At 35.7% G+C, this 14,357-nt stretch overlaps 1 protein-coding gene across 9 annotated transcripts in view; it reads right to left on the bottom strand.

Moving 5' to 3' along the window:
* The window catches only part of GPC5 (glypican 5), a 1,588,740-nt gene that overhangs the window by 1,137,107 nt on the left and 437,276 nt on the right, over positions 1–14,357 (bottom strand). The gene's annotated exons all lie outside the window — the stretch shown is intronic.

Here is a 14,357-nt window from a genome sequence, read left to right as displayed (position 1 = left end):
AACTGAGTATCAAAAAATGCACTACTTGTTTCTAAATGAATCTTGATTCCTAAATTAATTAGGTTATTTCTAATCCAAAATGTCTTACTTTCACACGAGGAGGAGTTACTGGAAGAAATTGAATAGGATCCGTGCCTGGCACCTTTTCTAAATGCCCTGCTTTGTATCCAAGACTTGGCAAACCTCATCTGCCCCTTCCTCCCCACTCTACCATCCCAGAGATGAAAAACACGTGTGAGGACCCTTCTGATCCTGACCCTATGTGCTCCTGGATCACCCAGGACTAACCATCTTGCACCAACCACCTACTAAAGAATACGATGCTGTTCTGTGAAAGCTTTGTACTTCAGTGAGGTCTGAAAGTTCTCGCTGTCACACTAAACAAGAGTTTGAGACTTGGCAGCCCAATGTGCGGTCGCCTCTGTACCACAGCAGCCAAAATCTTGGCAGTCAGTCAAAAGCTAATGAAAGTTTCAAAGGTACAAAGCTCTTCTCACAGCGCTGGAGAAGCGAGAGAGCTTTCAGCAGGATCATAACAGGTGCATCAAAGTAATCCAAAAGGGAAAAAAAAAAAAAAAAGTGGCTTCTTGGACCAAGCAAAAAAAAAATTTTAAACTGTAAAAATTAACATATACACATAAACCCTGTTTTATATATGTCAAAAAACTCCTTTCAATATTCGGCATGTAATTGTAAGATAATCAAAACAGATCTGCCTGAACTTTAAGAAGTCATAAGTATCAGATTTTTTTTCAGAATTAAAGAACAAATGCACATGTATATAGCTTGAAATGCCTCACTTTGGAATTTCTGCTTGAAATCACAGAAATGTAGCAGCTATACAACACTTTGGTCTTAAACTGCACAAAGTGTAATTTTAAGAAGCAAAACGTATGTGAGAAACAAGGATTGTGGACTTTATTTAAGCTCTGTATTTCCTGACAGCAATCCAAAGAGGTCAAGATATTTTATACCAATATGCTCTTGGCAACTGAGAAGAACTAATACAAGCAAGAGCTCTCTGATTTTCCAACTCCTGTTTCTCCATTTCTGCTACTGGAGTTTACGTTATTCTAAAAATTAAGTCAGTGGTGGTACAGGACTAACAAAAATCAAGAAAGCCATTCTCTCTCTGCTGGTGGATAGGATAGGAATGCTGAAACAGAGCAATAAGGAAGTACAGAAGAGGAACTCAAACCACATGGCAACCTGTGGGATACTGGACAATATACCAAACAAAAATGGAAGAAATGCAAGATTAGAACATGACAAATCAGAACTTAATGTTGATTCTCAGCCTCTATTTCCCCACTTGGAAAACATAAGGATACTTGTGTGCAACTCTGTGACCCCATGGACTGTAGCCTGCCAGGCTCCCCTGTCCGTGGGATTCTCCAGGCCAGAATACTGGAGTGGGTAGCCTTTCCCTTCTCCAGGGGATTTTCCCAACCCAGGGATCAAACCCAGATCTCCGCCATTGCAGGCAGATTCTTTACCAGCTGAGCCGCAAGGGAAGCCCAATAAACTCTAAAGCAACAGCATTTTTATACTGACAACTTGGTCTTCTCCAAGCGTTATTTGGAGCCTATGCAGAACGTTCACAGCGTTTTCTTCATTGAAAGTACAGATCTTTTCAATTCAACACATAAAGCCAGCTTTCAGGTGCTGCGCTTCTGCCTTATTCAGTCTGTCTGCTCCGTTCTGTTTCACTAGACTCCTCAGACCGCCTGGGAGCTTCGGCTCTGGCTCATTACACAGCAGCTCCACACCGTGGCTACGCTGAGAAAACGCCTGAGAGTGAAAGCAGCTGCGTGTACTTAGACTTTGCTGTGATGCAGTAACATCACTGAGGAAAGAAGATGTTAGCAACGTATGACTGTCTTCTATATATGGCTTCGAGCGCATAGAACAACATTGGACGCTTCCATTTAGAGCAGAATTATTTAACACAGTCTTTATTTCAGTGGATCGTAATAATGATTTTGTTTTGACCACAGCAGCATTTTATTCAAGGCAATTTGTACCAGAGACATAAATGACCGACAATCACTACAAGAAGCAATCTCTCAAAAAATACTTTAAATATAAAGTTGCTTTGTATTTATGATATTAGGTTATAAAACTAAAGTAGATAGTGAGTGCATGAATTTTGTAACCACATAGTTATGGAATTTATAGAAATAACACTGGCTTTGTGGTCAGATTTGGGTTCAAGTCTAGTCTAAGCTTAGCCATTGACTGGCTCCGATAGGCAGGTAAAAGTACAATCCAGAAACAAGGGAAATGAAATGACTAGTTCTGCGACCACTTAGGAATCAAAGGTAAAAGAAAAAAGAAGCAGCAGCAGTAGAAACAAAATTGCTGGTACTTCTTGAATTATTTCCCAAAGTATAATGCTGCTTTATTAATTAATATTTGATTGAAGGCGTTCGCAGTCATTTACCTAAAACAGAAATCCTCTCATTGCAATGCATCTTCTATACATATGTGTGTGTGTGTGTCCATTTCCTTTATTGACAAGTTTGTGTTACTTATTAATTTATTATGTAACCTTCTCTTTTGGATAAATATTTTGGATAAAAAGTATAGGATTTGAGAAGGAGATTTAGGGTTGTCGTAAATCTGTTCAGATAATGTCTATGTGTATTTATATTATGTCAAAAAAGTAAAAATATTTCTTCTCAAACTTAGTGGCCAAATCTTGGATGCTTTTTGAAAATGAAGATAACTGGGTCAATTTTCAATGACTATGAATAATTAGGTTTTAGAGGAGGACCTAGAAGTCTGTATTCTTAAACTCTAGGTATATCTGATATTAGTTGGTCTCCAAGCAGGCTTGGAGAAGCACTGACTTATTAGCAAAAATATACTTCGCTTTGAACACTTGAAAAACATGCATTGAATTTATTGAAACTCGATTATAAATATTCCCACAAAAACATTGCAAATATAAGCTTTGATGTAATGTAAAATTCTGATCATTGGTAATGCTGATAATATTGCTAAGTTAATTAGTTCATTTGCTTGGTTTCTTTCTCCCCATGTGTGCATGCTCAGTCCCTTCAGTCTTGTCTGACTCTTTGTGACCCTATGGACTATAGCCCACCAGGCTCCTTTTGTCCATGGGATTTTCCAGGCAAGAATACTGGAGTGGGTTGCCATTGCTCTCCTCCAGGGGATTTTCCTGATCCAAAAACTGAACCTGCATGTCCTGTGTTTCAGGCAGATTCTTTACCCACTGAGCCACCCGAGAAGCCCTTCTTTCTCCCCACTTCCTACCAAACTGTGTATATATACCAACTTTAAAAAAAAAATTATATTTCCATCCCCCATTCCCACTAAATAATATATGTAAAACTCCTAGATAATTTATAGTTAAAATTTCTATGGGATTTTCTTGTGCTCAATGGAAATCAGGCATTTAAAAACAAACAAACAAAGGAAGCACTATTTTGGTCTACTTCTAAAATTTACTACTTAGTCTTGGAGAAGTAACTCAGCTTGTCTGAACTTCATTTCCTGTTCTGTAAAAGTGGGAAAATACATCACAGGATTATTTTAAGGAACCCAAAAGTAATTAATGGTAAAGGTCTTTAAAAAAATAAAGAAGTGTTGCAAGACTGTGAGGCATTATCCCCTGTTATGCACTTCCTTGAATCATGCTATTTAAGAATTAATTTTTGGTTATTTTAATGTAAAACTTAAAGATAAAATGAAATTGAACATAGTGAAATTAAATTAAAAATTAAAAACAGAAACTTATTTCTCCTAATATATGGAAAAAACAATTCACTAAAGAGGAAATACACTTGTCAATGACTCATACAAGACAAAATATGCAATTTAAACTTCACTAAGTATTTCTCCATATATTAGTAAAAAGAACCTTAGTCCACTTTTGAAGAACAAAATTTTAATGAATTCTCATCTTCAGTTGCAAAGCTGAACAAAACTATGGTACTTAATACAAGAAGAAGATTCCTGGAAACCCTCTGCCACCTAGTATACAAAAGTCATCCTCGGGATCCTTACTCTAATTGGTCTACATGCTTGTAACTGGTCTTCAGAGAATTATCTTTGAGTGTGTCCAGGTCAGATGTGAAGTTATAATTTGGAGTGGGAATAATATACATACTGCATTTTCTAAAGAGCATCCAGCCTGAGAATCAATATAGCATTTCATTTTCATTTTAGCAGCACTGTAAATTAAAGTCCCATTTATAAGTGTTTTAATATAGCTCTAAGGGACTCTTGGGCACGTTTTAGTCTTTCATTAATATACGCCTCTTGTGTGTTGCAAGATACATGTGAACTGAATAAGTCCCTTCGACCGTTCAAAGTGCTAATTAATGATCCAATAAAGCAAAGCCTAGGGTATCTTAACGGCAGCAAAATACAACTCTTTAATTTGGAAAATAAAATATTAAATTATCCCTTCCAATAGCTCTTAAGCAAATGCATAAACTAAGTATCAAGGGATTAAAGGAAATCACAAAGATTCTTTAACCATATATTTACATGTAGAATATTTCCCTGCTGTCCATTTTCAGCCTTAGAGTTAAATACTGTCAGCTCAGATTTGCATGTGGGTGGAGGGTAGACCACGAGGGTGGGCAGGAAGGAGTTTGTAAAGTTGTACTATTAAAATATTTTTGAAAGTAAAGAGGCAACCATATCACATCCTCTCTCATGGCCCTACTAATTTTTGAGCCACCCACTTTTCTGACAGTTTGCCAAAGGCAGAAGAGAGAGAAAAAGAGAGTGAAGGCTATGCTTTGCCATGTGGTTCAGAGAAGTAATGATTCCGCCAAATGCTAAAAAGTCCACAGTGAAACAGTTCAGCACACTGCTCTTCCTCTTTGCTCATTCCATGACCTTCCATCCAGGAGAGGAAGCAGGTAGAGCCCTCATTTCAATGTGGCCTGCAGGGTCCTGTACTGAGATCCCATTTCCTTTCCTTTAGCTGCCTCAGCCTGAATCAAAGTTCACACCTGTACATCTCCAGAAAAAATTTAATCTAACTGGCAGGTCTTTCTTGTGCTTCTGCCCTCTTCGGGACTCAAAGTGGGCATAATGACTTGTTATGCTAATGGGCTATACAATTATTAAATGGTTCTTTGAGATCATTTTCGCACATCAAAAGCTATTAATATGAGCAAGAATTATCAGGCAAAGTCCAAATAAGAAAAAGAATGATTTATCTCTCTTTGTTTTAAATTCAAGTCTTTTGATGGCTCACAGTAACTAGTAGCTGACAGTGCATCAGCTAAATAAAACATTAGCCTTAAGCAAGAGATGTCAAGAAGTTCTTCCAAATTACTTGTCATGATAGGTGGTTGGTGAGCGCTGGGATGAAAAATCAATGTCATAACTGCAAAGTGTATGTCGGCACGTGGGCATGGCAATGGGACTCCACGGAGAAAAGATCAGCTTGAGGACAAAAGTACCAGTGGCATTATGATTTCATCTGGTAGTGAAAACAGGCAAACATACTATTCAGAGATTAATTGGACCTTAAAACAGTGACTTTTTTAAATGCCGAAATCTATGGTAAGAAGGAACATATATGTCACAAGGCAGTGCATAGATATATACATACAACCAAGTGTAGGCGGGTATACATGCAAAACCAAATGAAAAGTCTCACAAAATAACATTTATATTTACTGAACAGTATACTCTGCTTTAGTCTGTTCTTTTTCATTAATAATTAAAAAGTAAAGGTGGTTTTCGGAGAAGGCAATGGCAACCCACTCCAGTACTCTTGCCTGGAAAAATCCCATGGGCAGAGGAGCCTGGTAGGCTGCGGTCCATGGGGTTGCTAAGAGTCGGACACGACTGAGCGACTTCCCTTTCACTTTTCACTTTCATGCATTGGAGAAGGAAATGGCAACCCACTCCAGTACTCTTGCCTGGAGAATCCCAGGGACGGGGGAGCCTGGTGGCCTGCCGTCTATGGGGTCGCACAGAGTTGGTGGTTTTAAATTGATTTCATAACCTTCTGAGGGACCACAATTCCACAATTTGAAAAATATTCAGCTATCTCCAATTATTAACTTTTATTGCCAGGATGAATCATCTAGACTAATATCTCAGTACTGACAGTACTAAAAAGATGTATCAGCGATAATTCTTATAAACAAAATTTTTAAAATTAACATTCTGGTTTCAATTATAATTACCAAAATTATACAATCCATTGCTAAGCACTTTGTGTTTCTAAATACTTCTTACAGATAATTTGAACTATTGTTAAACTATCTGCTTTGTAAGAAGGAAGCAAAAAACACTATCAGTTATTTATTTCCTTTCCTATTTTAATTGATTTACTCTTACATTAATGGTTGTTGTTTAGTCGCAAAGAGTCGGACACGACTGAGTGACTACGCACTCATGGGGACTACACACATGGTGTATTCCACACTTTCAGAGATGTTTTTTGAGACAAAGAGGGGATCTGCACATTTAAGGAACACAGCAAATATCTGTGTCATGGAAAATTATGAATGCTGGATAAAATTTGATATAATTCAAGCTAGCAAACAATTATAAACCTAGAAATGTGTTTAAAATGTCAGAGGGCTGAGGTTTTAAAGGAAAAATCATGTGTTTACAATGTCAGATGGATAAGGTTTCAAAAGCAAAATCAAAGAAACAAATAAAACACATTTCTGAAGAAGGAAAAAAAAAAAAAAACCTGGGCCTGGATGTCTTAGAGATTTATTCCTACTCAAAATCTGGTTTAGATTTAGATAAAACCATAGAGAACTGCTTTCTTACTGTTAACAGTCTTGACATTTTTTCTTCAATGACCAGGCTATCAAAATCTTCCCCCATTATTTCAACACAAGGAAATTCAAACATTAGAGAAAACAGTAGCAAGACTGGCATCTAGACTAAAACCTAATGAGTAAGTAGATTGTCCCAGACTTGAATAGTAAATATATATATATGTAAAGTTAATTTGGTCATAAAAGATTATTAGGAAAAAAATTAACATTATAGTTAAGAGCTCCTGATATCTCAGTCCTTTTTATCTTATAAAGGTCCTACAGAAACACAGGAGGTAATTACTTTGAAATGTATAAAGGATATATATGATGTATAAAAATGAAAAAAATCAAATTAAAATATATCTCTAGACTTACAAATCTAAATATCTGCCAGACCATATCCTGACCACTAGAAATAAGAAAGATTAGTGTACATTTTTAGATATATAGGAAAAAGAAATTTTGTAATCTACTCTTAAAATCAATCCTATCTCAAAAAATTCTCTTGGCAGAATGTTTGCCATTTACTCACTTATATTCAAATTCCTAAGTGTGACCCATGTGGTTTTATTTTATCTCTATTAACAAAAGAGACTGAGCATAACCTGAACTCTACATGAAAATAGCCACATGAGTGATGAGATGATAGGAAATGCAATCAAGGAAGATATTGTAAGAGGAAATTGGATTGCTGTGAGGTAATGAATAAGGCTGAAAAGGGATGACCCATAGGGGTCCTACAAATTCCTTCCTCTCAATCTCACTAGAGTATCATGGGTTTGAGTGACATGTGTTTACTATTTTAAACTTCTGACCTTTTAAATGTGAGTGCTTGTTTCCTTACAAGGAAAGAATACACAACGAAAAGTAAGCTAAGACACTTAAGTAGTCACTTAAATGGACTAATCTCATCTCTAATAAATATTTTTTAAAAAATTCAGTCTTCAATTCCTAAACTGAAAAATATTATATGTTTAGTTTTATTCAAATAATAACAAGGTGTGTATGTCTGAATGATGTTTTCATAGAATCACTTTGTTTTGGTTTAGTTTTAATGAGGGTTTTTAAACATAAGTTTATTTTTTTATCAATATAAAAATCATCAGGTTGCTAGTACCATCTCTAAAGCATTCATAAATTATAAATGAAAATGTCCATTTCTTTTCATTTCAAAGACATGTTACTTCATTATATAACAAATAAAATTAGTTCAGAAAATTTTAATTGACCTTAATTACTAAGATGTTGAAGAAATAAAAACCTAGGCTTGGTACTTTCATTTTATCATTAGTAGAGAATATGAGTGTGGGACTTGTGCTCCCAGTATTAACATTTTCCTGTATTTCTTTTCTTTTGAACTGTTAAAAATAAATTCTCAAATATTAATAGAAGATAGTGATCTTTTGGTACCAATAGTATTCATTTTTGTATTTGACAATTAATAAAACCCTCCATATAAACGAACTAAATTTGCTCTTAAACTCTAATCATGTTGCCGTTACTGTTCCTACACAGAACATATTGTCTTCAATAAATTTATTTAACAAATAATTTTGACGGACCTTTGGTGTTCAAAACACCAGGCTAAATCCTATTTGTATATATATTTAATATAAATAGAATGTGTCATGATTAGGGTAGAATCCATGATATGTCTAGGCCTCAATTATTATAGATTCTGCCATTAAAAGCTTTATAATGGGATGGAGGGAAAAATATGTACACATACACAAACACACTAAATATTCATCAAGAGGTGAATAAAACTGGAACATTTTCAAAGGAACTCATGTGAGATTTATTCCTACTCAAAATCTGGTTTAGATTTAGATAAAACCATAGAGAACTGCTTTCTTACTGTTAACATTTTAAGATATTAACACATCATCTTTCAATTCCTGAGAAAATGTGCTTATTGTACTCTCTTCAGATTATCCTACACTTTTAAATCATTGCTTTTATAAAAACCCTTCTCTTGTTATTTAGAAGAGAAAGATCTCCCTACCACAGACCTTCTTTCCTATTTACTCCTCACCCCATAATGTGTGCTTATCCTTCTCCCTAACACCTAATGTAAATATTTGCAGACTCTGTAACTATGTGTCAACCAAGCTGTCAATCCGGTGACTCTCCTGGGTACTCTTTTGATGTGAACACAACCCAGTAACAGGACCGCAGTGCCGGCTGAGGTACTGCATGCAACTCAGCTGTCAGCCTGCCACCTGCTTTCCTCACGGTCACAGTTCTCCTTGTGTTCCATGCTGCTCACCTAGCAGAAAAAGCACTCTGTCACCAGCAGCTGCAGATGAACCACATTCAGTTGCTGACTCTAATTTCAGGGGCAGATGCAGAACTCTTAATTTTGCCTTTCAAAGATCCTTTTTTTAATGTACCAACTGAACGCTAAGCTTCTGTCTAAATGTCTTGGCTAAATTTTATCTGCCTTATTTGAGGAATTCTGAAAGAATAGGAATTTATTGAAATGACCTCAGATGATTCATTTAAAGAAGAAAAATAAAAACTGGGAATTGTGCTTTTATTTATTAATAAAAAGATGGATGAGAAAATGCTTTCCCAGTATTAAAAAATAAATTATTCAATATCAGTACAAACATCACCATTTGTATAGTAATAAAGTTCATTTTTACAGTATTTGATGCTATACTATGCTCAAACAAGTTGTCTCTAAATTATAGAATAAAATGAGACACCAGGAAGAGGAACGTAATCTAGAATTGGGGATTCTGGAAGTTAATTATAATTCTTTATCAAAGCTTAATTTTAAAGGAAAAAGTTGAGCATGAATTTTTTATTTAGACAAACATCAAAACTGTCTTTTTCAAAATCAGATAATTTATGTGAGCCTGTGCTATAAATTTTATCCTACATTAAGAAGTTATAATTATTGTTAAACAGCTTATACATTTTATATGTAAGCAAATCATTATTTTATTTTATAGCCCAGCTTAGTAAAGTAGAGCAATACTATGACACATGAGATGAACCTGAAGTTTATGAAGCATAGATAATAAACTAAAAGGGCAAATAAATAATTTTACAACTTGATATGCCATAAGAAAAAAATCAGCAATTAAAGTTTCACACACCTGCAAAAAGATAAAAATCAAGTCAAGAACTACCATTAAAAAAAGAAAATAAAAGTAGACTAAAGAACAAAACCTAAACAAAACTATAAAATATTGAATTAAAAAAATAAACAATACTCTTTTAACCTCTCCATCTTATATCTTATTACAACAGAAATAGAGAAGTAATGATTTCAACCCATAAATAGAGAGATCAGGAATGCACTAACAGCAAAGACAAAATATCAACACGTTTTTGAAAGAAAGCATGTGGAAAAGTGGCATCAGGTGAAGCCGGTGGAGAAAGCCTGAGTGGGAAGAGGACAGGCACTAGCCAAGGAGGGGAGTGCGGTCGACACTCAGAATGTAGAAGGGATGAGGGGGCAGGAGGAGCACCTCATTTACCACGTATACTCACAAGAGGTAGCAAGTCAGAAATGAAAGGAGTGAGCATTTTATTTAAAGCAACTAGGACATTCTAGAAGAACTAAGCAATCAATATCAGTAGATGGACAATGTTGGAAAAGGCAAATGAAGAGGTTGAGAGCTCCTCATTGGCATCCATCAGAAGGATAATTAGTTAAGAGGTATCTGGAACATACACACCAGAAAATAGCAATGAAAGTATCTATTTAGTGACATGAAGATAGAACAGAAAGATCCCCAAACAGAGGGCTAAGTTTTGTTGCCTTTGGGATAATAATTCAGAGGAACTGTTACTTTTTGTGATAAACCCTTTGATGACATTTCACTTTTTAGTGTATAGCTTACCTGAGAATAATTAAATAATAAATAAACATTATCAACTCGTACATTTTCAAAATGAAATAAAATTAATTTCTAAATCTCCAGGTATGTCAACAGTTAATACCTAAACCAAATTGCCAATGTGTTGATTGTTATAAGACATTAAAAAAATAAAACAAAAATAAGTAAATATTTGGTGGCAGAACTATTGTAAAATCATTCTTGCTCTGATTTAATCCAAGCAGACATCTGTAGTTCATCCATAAAGAGATAGTAGTTTTGGACCTTGCCAAATTTCTTCAGTAAAACTAAGACAAATTTTCTTCTTCATTCCTTACTTCCTCCCTCCCTTCCATCTTGCTTATACACATTCTGTGATTCATCTACTCTGTATCTAGTAGTCTCCTTCTATATGAGATTCTAGAACATACAGATTGTACAATATAAACTACTAATCCCAATTATCTCACTAGATAATAGGAAAGGTATACCTACAAACTAGTAATTACAATAAATGTGTTAAATAGTAAGATAGCTTTAGGTTCATGCACTGAAATGCCTGATGAGAAAAAGCTTAAAAACTGTCATTTAACAGTGGCCAATTTTTCTCTGTTTGAGCAGACCCAGAAATGAAACTTCTCTAAGGAAGGACTGCTTCCACCAAAGATACACAAAGATTTTAATGAATTGGTAGTTGAGATTGTCACTTTGCTATTTTGTGTTCTCATACTATTAAGCCAATAGTCATAGAAAGCATGCATTAGTATACTAGATAGAGTGACTGATGCTGATTATCTAGAGAAGACTGTGTTGTTACACAGTGGGCAGGGAAGACTCTGTAACCAGAAGTTTCACTGGGTACCTCTTATTCCTTTTATGTTCAATGGTAATGTTTCATGAAAGACTATAGCAATACAATAAAGGCAGGAGCATTGAGGATTAGACCTTCAGGAATAAAATTAGAGTCATCCAACCAGAAAAAAAAACTTACTGAGGTTCTCTCTGAAAACAAGGAGAACATGAAATGAGTGATGAAAGAGAGAAGTGATAGTTAACAAAATGACCTTGTAATCAAATGCAAAACAAGGACTGGAGCCACAAATCTGAGTTATGAATATAGCTGCATACACACTATTGCCTGCATGTATATGCTCAGTGGTGTCTAACTCTTTGCGACCCCATGGGCTGTAGCCCACCAGGCTCCCCTGTCCATAGGATTTTCCAGGCAAGAATACTAGAGTGGGTTGCTGTTTCTTCCTCTGTGGGATCTTCCTGACCCCCGGATCGAACCCTTGTCTCCTGCATTGGCAGGTAGATTCTTTTTACCACTGAGCCATCAGGGGTGCCCACGTAGCTGAATATTTCAACCAATTATTTTTCCCCTTGACATTCTTCTATCCTATACTGGTTTATAAATCACAGATGTAAGAAACAAAATCCAGATCTGATATACCATCTAGGTCAAGGTGCTAGACTTTGTAATATATATGGTGACTGATGGAGCCCTGGATCCCTCCTGTTATGTGAGCCAAGGGTTTAGCAATGGGTATCTGGTGGGTTTAAGCATCCTAAAGTGCACAAGGAAGTCCCACACAATAAAGAATTAGTGAGGTATATGAAGCAAAATGGCAGTACTGCCATGGATGACAAACACTGGTGCAAATGGAGAAAAGAACTGTGGCCTGAGCTCCAGTATGAAGTCAGAGCAAGAAGAGGAAGAATTAGCAAAGGAGATGGTGACAGGACAACTCGTGAGGTAGGATGACAACCAAAGCAGGTGGTCTCTTCAAAGCCATGTGAAGAAGTGGACCAAGCAGAGGGAGAAATACAATGTCTCAAAATACTGCTTATAGACCAATTACAAAGACTCTTGAGAAACTGACTGTGAAAAGTGAAAGTGAAAGTTGCTCAGTCCTGTCCAACTCTTTGCAACCCCATGGGCTATAGAGTCCATGGAATTCTCCAGGCCAGAATACTGGAGTGGGTAGCTGTTCCCTTTTCCAGGAGATCTTCCCAACCCAGGGATCGAACCCAGGTCTCCTGCATTGCAGGTGGATTCTTTACCAGCTGAGCCACAAGGGAAGCCCGTGAATACTGGAATGGGTAACCTATCCCTTCTCCAGCAGATGTTGGACTGACTCTAGGACTCAGCAAAGTAAAGATCATTGGTGACAATAGAGAAAGCAATCTTGGTAGAGTGGTAGAAGGTGAAAGGTGCCTCTTAATGACCAGCAACACTGTATACATCTTCTAACCTGATTATTATTAATCAGTAAATATAAATTTAAATTAAAAATCATACATGGAATTGTTAATCAACTACTCTCTGACCTCCTTAGCCAACTAAGCTATTAACATTATTACTATTATAATTATATAAATATTTATAAACATCATATTTAATAAACATGGTATATATTATTTAATAAAACAGCTTATTACCCAAATAAGCTGCTAAGTGTTAAACAACTAACTCTCTAAGATTATGGGAGTAGGCTTGAATTATAACAACTTCCTATCACTGTAGTGTAAAAACTTCCTTCATGGTAATTTTAAGCTAACAATGTAAGCTAGATCTTAAAATCTGTGAAAATTTAACATCCAGCTCTTTCTAAGACAGTATGAGCTGATTCCCTCACATTTTGTTTTGCTTCTGGTCTCAATCTGAATTCTCCTTTGTCTGCTCTCTATCAGACCACAGTCCAGCCCATGGCTCACTCCCTTGGTTCAGAGAGCTCTGACTCATCCTCTCTACAATTTCTCAACAGACTTTCACTTTGTTCAACAAACATAACTTTCACATAGGATATTTTTGGTAAAATGGGGAAAACCAGAATATGAACTATGTATTAGATAATATCACATAAACATTATATTTATTGTATAATGTTCTGGTTATGTGTTGGAGTTTTGTTCTTATTCTTAGGTAATTCAGGTATTAAAGTTCTTAGATAATAATTATTCAGGATAAAGTATCAAAAATTAGCAACTTAACTTTCAAATGGTTCTGCAACAGAAATTAAGAGTATGAGTACAAGTCCATATGTGTGTGCAATATGTGAGATAGGAGAACAACTATATATTATATACAATATATAGTGTGTGTATATATATTTATATAGATTGTACTTACAGATAGAGAGTGAATGCAATGCAGCAGAATGAGAGCAGTTGGTTAATCTAGACGAAGGGGATTTAATATGCACTATAATTCTGAAATGTTTAAACAAATAAGAATTACACTGTTGCTATTTAGATCAATATATTTTTGGAGAGTAAACAAGTAATTTTAAAAGAAAGAACTTTTCTTTACCCAACTATTTTCCAATCTACGATTTGTGAAATCAGAATAAAATCGTCCACCCAAAGACACACAACTACTTACTCAGATGAAAGATATTTTTCTAATAATTACTTCAATTCCAAATTTTCCCATCTTTAAACTTAAAAAAAGACAATCTCAAATACAAGTATTCAATGTTATGAACAGATAAACACTGTACTTTTGTTTTTAACTATTGGGAGTGTCCATTTTATTTCCTTATTTTCAGTGTGTGCTTAGTCACTCAGTTGTGTCTGACTCTTTGCAATCCCATGGACTGCAGCCCACCAGCCTTCTCTGTCCATGGGGATGCTCCAGGCAAGAATACTGTAGTGGGTTGCCATGCCCTCCCTCCTCCAGGGGATCTTCCCTACCAAGGGATCAAACCCAGGTCTCCCACACTGGAAGTGGATTCTTTACCATCTGAGC

Source organism: Bos indicus, chromosome 12, assembly GCF_029378745.1.
Source record: "Bos indicus isolate NIAB-ARS_2022 breed Sahiwal x Tharparkar chromosome 12, NIAB-ARS_B.indTharparkar_mat_pri_1.0, whole genome shotgun sequence".
In the NCBI taxonomy this organism is placed as follows: Eukaryota; Metazoa; Chordata; class Mammalia; order Artiodactyla; family Bovidae; genus Bos; species Bos indicus.
Note: the sequence above shows the minus strand (reverse complement) of the source record. Positions and strands in the feature narration are given on the sequence as shown.